Raw genomic sequence first — 10,047 nt, 5'->3', positions numbered from 1 at the left:
CAACAATGAACTACAACGGAGAACCCTTCACCCACATCTGTGAGTGGAAGAGGCATTCCCCCCCTCCGGATTTTCAAGCTCAATCTTCTGGATCTTGGTGGTGGCCACAATGGCACTAGGCTCTGCATCAATGATTTGCTTCCTTTTTTCATTCCCCTTATCGAGTTCTAATTTAGAGTCGGAACATGCGTTTGATTCAGAGGATTTCAGCTCAGCCACCAATGACTACTTGGCCAGAAACTCACTTGTGTTGTGAGTGAAGCTCTTATGTAACTCACACCATTTTCTCATGTCCTTCTTTGTCTTCGTGGTGTTGTTCTTTGGTTGCGGCTTTGGCGGGTTCTCCTAGGTAGCCCCACCTTGGATCTGTCCTTTGGCCTATGGTTTGGGGGCTCCTTTTCCTTGTTTTGGATTTGCAGATCCAAAGTCCCGCTTCTTTTGTTTAACCTTCTACTCAATCTTGATAGCGTATCAGTATGCCATTCCAAGCGAGGAAATGTACGGGGACTCCATCTCATCCTGGATGTGCTTGTGTAGATAGCCATGGTACTTGATTACTAAATGCTTCTTAGTATCCCTGATACACATCTTTGTGCGAAGGGTATGGAAAGTATTTGTGAACTCCGACACATCTTGGTCCCTTCCCTACCATAACGTGGTCTACTTTATGTATTTATATTCATAGCTCCCGAAAGGGTAATATTGTCCCTTGATGGTGTCTTGGAAATAATACCAAGTGGGTGCGGCTGAAAACAACGAGGCTTCACTCTCGTCTTTTTGTTCATAGTATGTTTCCCACTAGTCCTTGACGTGTGGGGTGGCTTTGAGAAGTGTAAAAGTAATATTTTCCCGATTGAAAAAGTCATGAATTGAAAAATATCCTTCCAACAAATTTAACCATTTATCTACGACATTTTCATCTATCAGGCCCTCAAATATGGGAATATTGAAGTTAACTTGCACCTTAAAAGGAGTGGTGCCTACAAAGTGGCTGCTGGATGAAGATGCATTGCCTGTGGGTAGTCGTCGAAGGATCTGGGAAAATTTATTCATCATTGCATTCCTTTGTCACTCAAGGCCTTCCTTGAGCAACATTTTGAAAGGATCTCCTACCCCTTCATCTTTATTTTCTTCTGCCATGGGAGGTTTTCATGGTTTTCGAGGCTGATCTTGTAATGGTTCAACAAGATCGAGTCCTAACTCCTTATACCCTGACCTCGTTGGGGACATGCACAAAAAAACAGAGAAAGAACAGACTTCTATGATACCACTAATTTGAACTTAAACATGAATGTAAAAAATTACAAATATAATCATTAATATGTAGATGTAGTAGAAAAACACTTAATTTCATTAATAGAAAAATACTAAACTATGCTTACAAACATAATGTAAATAAGATAGTTGGGGCGATGGTAGCTTATCTATGAGAAGAGATGTGGTGGCTACATGCCTCTAAACTGTCTTACAATGAGGCTCGAGGGCCTATTTATTATTGAAAAACATAAGAAATCCCAAAACAACCAAAACCCTAACCCCAGGAGATGTAACACCAAGAGTTTGTGGGCCTCGTTGGGGTTAGCTGGGCAACCAACTTCCTGTGGTCGTAACTTGGTCATATTATTTCCGTTTGGCGCATACGATACCTTGTCGGAAAGGTTTATCTGAGTACCACAGGTTTTGCCATAGGCCCTTGCTTATGGCTATGGGCCTGTAACAAACCTGACTCGAAAAACTGCTAAAAATAGTAAATGATGAAATAAACAAGGAAACATATGAAACTGGCTGGAGGTTTTAGGTGGAATAGGTGGGTGGCCACCAATATCCACCTGGATCATTCCTCCCCCCTTAGGAAGCAATGGTCCCCATTGTGTGCAGAGCCTCCATGAGGTGAGGAAATTTTTGTTGAACATGGTCCTTTGTGAACCACTTGCCCTAGTGAGGGAGTTTACCTGCCTTGACAACTCGATATAGTTGTATCCTCTGTTGGCAAGTGTTCTTGATCTTTGTATCCATGATCTGATTAGTTGTGGACTGTTCCATGTAGTTTGGGTTGAGCTCTGTTGGTGAGTGTTCTTAATCTGTGTATCCATGATCTGATCAGTTGTGGCCTGTTCCATGCAGTCCGGGTTGAGCTCTGTTGGTGTGAGCTGTTCTGCAATGTCGGATCTGTCCAACAATGGTGGAAAGTATGGCCGAAGGTAGTCTACATTGAACACTAGGTGCAAACCAAGGAACGATGGGATGCTGAGCTCGAAGGTATTGTCACCGACAACCTTGGTGATGGTGTATGGCCCATATCAGAACGGGCGAAACTTGTGGTGGGGTCCAACGAGGCACTCCTTCTGCAAATGTAGCCAAACTTTGTTGCCCAACTAGAACTTGTGTGGCACTCGATGTTGATCATGGCGCTGCTTATACTTAGCACTGGCTATATTCAATATATCATGGACCTGCTGGTCGGTGTGTTGAATGCACTCAATGAAACTATTAGCCCTTTCGACTTTGGACTGGACATGAGCTGAATCTACCCGAGTGGCTGCAAATGGTATCACCACAACCCTACCAAAAAGGGGTTGTGGCCTGTTGAGCTGTGGAGAGCTCTGTTGTAGCTGTGTTGGACATAAGGGAGACTTTCGTCCCACGTGCATGGATGATTCAAGTTGTACATGCACAAAATGTGTACGATCATCCTGTTGACAACCTCTGTTTTGCCATCAGTTTGGGGATGGAAATCTGTGGACTTAGTAAGTTTTGTGTCCAACATCGACCAGAGAATGGACCAAAATGCACTCAAGAATATGCTGTCCCGATCTGAGACAATGGACCGTGGGATCCGGAGAAATGCTAAAAATAGTAAATGCTGAAATAAACAAGGAAACATATGAAATTGACTAGAGGGTCTAGGTGGAATAGGCGGGTGGCCACCAATATCCACTTGGATCAATAACCCTTATAATGGCCTCATAATAAGAGTGACTAACCCTTGCATGGACTTGATAAAAGAATAACCAATCCTTACAATGGTTGCAAACTAATAACCCACACTACAAATAGTATTTCATTTCCTTAGGAGTAGACTATTAATACATAGGCCTTGAGTTTGAGGATATAACTTGCCTTCTAGGCCATTCACGTGGAAAGCACTTAATATAATTGAGAATAAGGGTTAGGAAATTTACTAGTAGATTATAGGGTGAAGTTTCAAGCCTTACAAAATTTGGAAGAACCTATTAATACTTGGGAATGAGTGGTCAACCTTTACAACGAGCTGAAGGATCTAATCGTAGGTAAGGGAAGATTTAATAACATGTAGAATAGTTTGACTTGGTAGGGGAACATTGAGAGGATGTGATATTGTAGTTATTTATTGGTTGGTTATCATAAATAGGTGGTTGGGTGATTACTTTGTTTCCTTTATTCGTAATAGGTTCATCCTATGAAATTGACAATATGAAAAAGAAACAACCCTTCCAAGGGTCCAAGTACTTCTCATAAGAAACCAATGGTTTCACACCCAATAACATCAACAAGATAAACAAGACTCCCATCAATTGTAAGCATGGAATCAATCCCTAATTCAAAAATAGTTTCTAAACCTATCTCGAGGGTATCTCATAATACATTATTTAAATATGTCTCCTAAAAAATATAAGACTTATCCATCCTACCCATAGAATATATTAGTTTCGTATGATTAATAGGTAACCTAAAAATGCAACCCTCTCTCAATCCTCTAGCCAATGTTTTTGGCTAGATAGACTATAATCACTAATGGTGCATCATTGTCCCTCAAATGAAACAATCCATATTACATTTGTATTCATGAATTCAGAAGAAGATTCTTCTTCACAAAAGGAATATACAGAACATCACTTAATGTAGAAACATTAGCTGAAGACATCTAAAAGGAAATGGTGCTAGGTCCTCTCACATGATAAGTAGCATCATCACCAAGCTCCAAACTCAAGCTACCCTCTTGATCCTAAAGTTTAATAAGGAGTGACTTTCCATATGTCATATATCTTGAAGATCCGTTGTCCATATATCATCCAACACTTGATATAGTTTTAGAAGACAAGCAACAAACCAAAGCCATATCCATGTTGGAAGTAAACAACAACAAGAATAAAAAACCCTTCCAGGGGTTCAAATGCTTCACAATAAATGAAGGGTTGCACACCCAATATAATAAATAAGGTCAACAACACCCATTGATGGTAAGCCTATAATAAATCCCTAATTCCATGACATGTTTGAAACTTGTCTCTATGGCATTCCATCATAAATTTTCTAAATATGCCTCCTCAAAAATAGAAGGTTCAACCATCCTCTGATTATAATATATGAGTGCCATAAATAAGTAACCTAAAAATTCCACCCTTTCTAACCCTTATAAACAAAGTCCTTGAACTAATTAGACTACATCACTAATGGTGCATTTCCATCCCTCACATGAAGCTCTCCATAATACATTTTTCATCTCGGAAACTGAAAGAAGATTTTTCTTCACACCAAGAAGAAAAAAAACCATTATTCAACCCAAGAACATTATTTGAAGGAATCTAGAAGGAAATGGTGCCAACTCATAAGTAGCATCATGACCAAGCTCGAAACTCATGCTACCATATTGCTCCTAAAATTTACTAAAGAATGGCTTTTCGTATGTCACATGTTGATGTGAATCCTGATCATTAAATTGAAACTTGGTTTATCAAACTTTTAAAGGTGTTTTTTCATATTTTTAAATCACCATTAAAAAAATTCAAATTTATTGAAATGTGAAACTTGTAGACAATTTGCAGCAAAATAAATGACAACAAAAAACCACACAAATAAAAACAACACGAGAAACTGATAACAAAGTTCGGCTATCTCAAAGACTACATCTCTGGGCCCAGTATTCAATGGGGAGGCCTCTTTATTAAATATATAAAGCCATCAAAGTACATGAAAAATATATCAAAACAACTCTTGATTGGTCCTGCTGTGTTCTCCTCAAACTCAGAATTCCAACGCAACTGACGACACTAAAAAATGCCTTTTATATGTCCCATAATAAGCTTCCAAAGTTCTGCTATCTCGCTGTCCTTCTCTGCATAAACACCAATCCACTACATGAAAATTTGAACTCGTGGCCTATGGCCCATTGGTCAAAATTTTATAATAGTTTGGGAGAGGTTGGGGGGTCAAATCCCAACCTCCCTGTGGATTCTTTGTGATATGGTACATTGTATATAAAAAAAATTAAAAAAATAGTGTCGGCGGGTTCGACCTTCCCTACCACCCGTTGGATCCAAACCACATACAATATATAATATGTCCCATGGGAAATTCTCAAAAACCTTATCCCTGCGGTGGTTATGATATGGGGGTCACCAAACTTGGTAAGGTGCAAAAAGCGTTGGCAAGCTGTTAGATATGGCGGGCTCCACCCCTCTTTTTTTAATATATAACATTCATTACACAATAAATATATTTGGCACTTAGAATTAAAACAAGAGTAAAACTATGGTGTAATGGTGCCTGACTAGGGTTCGCTACGCTGAGGTCTCGGGATCAATTCCTGTCTGATCCCTCAGTCCTTAACAAAATATTATCCAACTGAGACATGCCACATGTCACCCATTGATAGGGCCATGTGGTGACCTCCTATTGGCCCCGACCTTGGAACCATAAATTTGAAACTCACGCTGGAACCATGAATTGGAACCTTGACTTCTAGAACCGTGCCTATTGGAATCTTGATTTGACCACTTTGACTTTGATGACCTTTTGACTTACTTTGACGAGAACTTTGACTTCAAACAACTTTTGCATACAGACTCAGTTTTTGTTTGTTCAAGTTATGTTAGATTCATATTTTTAGCTCTACGCAATGGTGTTGGTTTTGATTGAATTTGAAGGCTTTGATTTTTTGGCCTTCTTAGATCCCTTTTGGACCACTCCACCCCGCTGAGACCTTTTGGAACTCCAAAAGGCTATTTAATCTATTTCAAGTTGAAGACAACGTACAACTATGTCTTGCCAACGTGAAGACAACGTTGTCTTCACCTTGAAGTACAACATAAAAATTGCAAAACAAATTGTTCCATTTTCTATCCACATCTACAACTATGTTTGTTGTTATCAACCACATAATGATGAATAGAAACAAGTTGAATAAAAACTCTGAACATACTCACATAAGTGAAACTATACCCTACCGAATCTTCATAACTAGAACAACACCCAACTTGTCATGCAATGACACTTGTTGTTGTACTATCTTATGCTTAAGCACTTCAACTTGCACCAACTTAAGTGTGACATTTTTGCTTGCATAAGCTACCTTTTTATGCTGTTACATTATTATAAAAGATCTATTTGCCTTGATAGGATGAGAGTGCACAATATATTTGATTCCTCTTTTAAACAAGTGATATTGATTCTGTTCCCTATAGAAAATTTCTTTATGATCATACAAATAAGGGCTACCTAAGACCACCCCACATGCATCTAGCGACATTACATCACATGTTACCTTATCCACAAATTGAGATTTGATTGCAAATTGTAAGATACATTGTTTAGTTAATCACAATTTATGATTTTTTCTCATCCAATTTAGGATGTAAGGTTTATGATGCATTTTTGTTTTTAACCCCAACTATTTAAACACTTCCTCAGAAATTAGATTAAATTTAGATCCACTATCTAATAAAGTGTCGATCTTAGTATGCTTCATAATGACCCTTATGTGAAATAACTTACATATATTCTTATCATCAGAATCAAAATCACTACCATCACTAAAATTACCTACCAAGCCCAATGCTATGGTTTGAGCCTCATCACCTAAATTTGAACTCAAATCCACTAATTTTATTGCTTCTGCAACTTTTTTCTTCCCCTTATTTTCTTTAAACCACTTCGGTTGCATCTCATGGTGCAATTTCCAGCAATGCTTATTGTCATGCCTATTAGTGTCAGTGTCTTCGCCACTGCCATCAGTGATCAAAATTACTCTTTTGCATTTCATACTAGGAGTCCCATTCTGATGAGGTTGCATTCCATTAGGTCATGGATCTACTGATGGTAGGGTTCATTTCAGTTTTTCCCTCATGATATGTACTTGCTGACCTCCTTTCATACCTTTCAGTCAATGGTTTATGCTCATTTTCAGTCTATTTCATTAATTACATAGGGTTTTGGTCTCATTAGGTCTAGGGTTTCCTCCATGGTCAGATTTCAGTGATTATTGCTAATAATGGTCAGCAAAGACATGAGGAGGTTAATAACGATCAGAAAAGTCAAAATTTGTTAATTTGTAAGCTTAATGAAGTTCTCACCTCAAAACTAGTTTTGAGGTGAAAATAGAGCATTTGTATTTCATATTTAAATTTGATGTAATTTTATCATTCTCATATGTAACAAATGGTTTCATGCTGCTCTTGATCATCCGATGATATTGCCAAGTACCTGCCACTGCAAAAGTCAAAGAATTTGAGCATCAATCCGCCTACAAAAGCAAAAGAGAACAAACCCTAATTTCCTCTCCCACTGAGCTAGGGTTGGCTATGGGATCAGAGATATCTAAGTAGAGGAGGCATGAGAGATATCATAAGGAATGAGGCCATCTCATATCATCAAACATCAGGTCTCCACCATTTGTCGAGAAGTCATTCTAAGGAACAAGCCATTCATCACACATAAGGGACGGTTTTTCTTCAAATTGTGTTTTGAGCAAGAAAAGATGAATTTGGAAAAAGTGAGAGAGGTTTTTTTCCATAATAGGCGAAGGAAGAAAACCCTTCTTCACTTTTTACACAGGTGTCATGGTTTTAGAGAAATGTCAAAAATACAGTTTCCTCAGGAGAGTTAATGCACCTCTGGAGTGACCTTGGGAAAATCAAGATTTCTCCTGGCCTGGTTGGCCAAATGACTTGCTTGATGAGTCAAATGATAACTAGACATAACTATATTTCCAATGAGCTATTATGAGATCAATTTGGAGTTGAGGAAGACCTTCAAAAGTTGACTGCAACAACACTCTTCATTTAGGCAGCCTCATTCTGCACATTTTGACCAGTCTTGGGAGATTGGACTTTTGACAGGGAAAATGAACTCCAAATTGGAAAATTCAAGATGTTTTGGAAAGTAAACTCGATAAGATTTCCAACAAGCTATCACACGCCCAATTTGGACATCGGGAAGGCCTCCAAAAGTGGTCTGCAAAAGGCGCTGCGCATAGAAAAGGCGCTGTGCACCTGGCAAAGTTTGACAGTGTAAAATTACACTGGCGCTGCGCATAGAAAAGGCGCTGCGCACCTGAGAGAGGGCGCTACACACCTATCCAGCCAAGCCTAAACTTCCTCCAAACTTACCAAATCACTTCCAAATTTCCTCTTGAAGGTAAGTACTGTCATCTTATTGTTGTTTAGGGTGCTTTCATGAAGATTTTGCTTGGTCTTTCCTCTTTTAAATTAAAACCCTAAATTTGTTGTTCTAAAACCTAGTTTTCTTAGTGCTATCACTCATTATTGATAGTAAACCCTCATTCCCTCTATCCTATTACACTCCACTCACTCTCGCCTTAAAATCCACTCCCAGATATATTTTTCCCTAATTCCATTCCCCTTATACATTTCTCCACTCCTACTTACACTTTCCCCAAACCCTACAAACCCTACCTACTCCCCTACAAACCCTACTTACTTCCCTAAAACCATACCCTCTCTCCTAAATCCCATTCACATTCCATAAACTCTGTTTACATATCATACATTCACATACCCCTCCATACACTCCATTCCTCCACTCTGTTTTCACTTCACCATTGTCCGTACAACCACAAGTGTTCACTTCCATAGGCACATATTCAGATGTTAAATGACAAGTTGGCAAGGGCCAAATACATTATAATTAAATATCTTGAGCAAGAAAACAAACAATTTATCGACAAGCAGGCCCTCATGGAGATGCAAATGATCAAGGAAAACCAGCAAAAGGCAAAGAAGGCAAAGGTCAAGATGACTTCCATTGAGAGAGATATTGAGAATGACCGGGAAAAATGGCTTGAAAAGGTAAATATACACCTTGAAAAGATGCTTGAGAAGGCCAATAGAGACAAGAGGATGCTTCTCCACATGGCCTATCAATGCATGACTCGGAACAAAATCTGCAACATAAGAATGAGGAAGCTTAAGGCTAGGTTGAGGAAAGCCTTAATGGCCAATGAGGAGCAAGAAAAATTGGAAATCCTTGATGATGCCTCATTAGCTCATCAAAGCAGTGGATGAGGGTGCCTTGTGCCAATTTTGGGCAAGTTTTGACAAATTTTGGTCATTTTGAAATTTTGCAACACAGGAAATTGCAATAGGTGCGCAGTGCCACTGGCGCTACGATTTTGACTGAGGCACTTGTTGGAAGAATGGCTTGCATGTTTCGATTCACCATGAAAAAATAAGAAAACACAGAAAGTTTCATCAAATTTGGAGCAGATCTTGGTCACCTAAAGGCCAAAAAACCATAAAAAAATGGCCTCTCTGCCACTTTTTGGACAAACAGGAAGAAACCTTGGGAGATTCCACTTTTTAGGGGGAAATGACCTCTAAATGCAAAAATTCAAGATGTTCCAAAAACTAGACAGGAAGACCTTTCCAATGAGCTATCTTGGGCTCAATTTGGTCAAGGGGAAGGCCTCCAAAACTGGGTTTGAAAAAGCACTGCACATAGGATCAGTGGCGCTGCGCATAGGATGAATTTTGCCAGTTTTGCTCAAAAATCAAAATTTCGCCTAGTTTTTCTACAAGTTGACTTTTACTCTCATTTTGGATGAATTTATGAATGTAAATGATGCTATGCTATGTAAATATAATTGTAAAATGACTCTAGAGGGTAGATACATCATTTTGAGGTGGTTTGGGGGTAAATGAATCAGTTTCCTTGGTTTTAGAGGCAAGTTGTTCCACTGCCTATATTCCTGTTCTTAGTTTAGATATGGTTGAAACCACCCCTCTTCTCATGGATTCGACCCCTGATGGCTAGCATAGGTGGTTTGATTCC

This window comes from Pinus tabuliformis, chromosome 9, assembly GCF_031772625.1.
Source record: "Pinus tabuliformis cultivar Carrire ecotype Pingquan chromosome 9, CPIR1, whole genome shotgun sequence".
Classification (NCBI taxonomy): Eukaryota; Viridiplantae; Streptophyta; class Pinopsida; order Pinales; family Pinaceae; genus Pinus; species Pinus tabuliformis.
The sequence above is the reverse complement of the archived record's forward strand: the minus strand, read 5'-3'. Positions refer to the sequence as shown.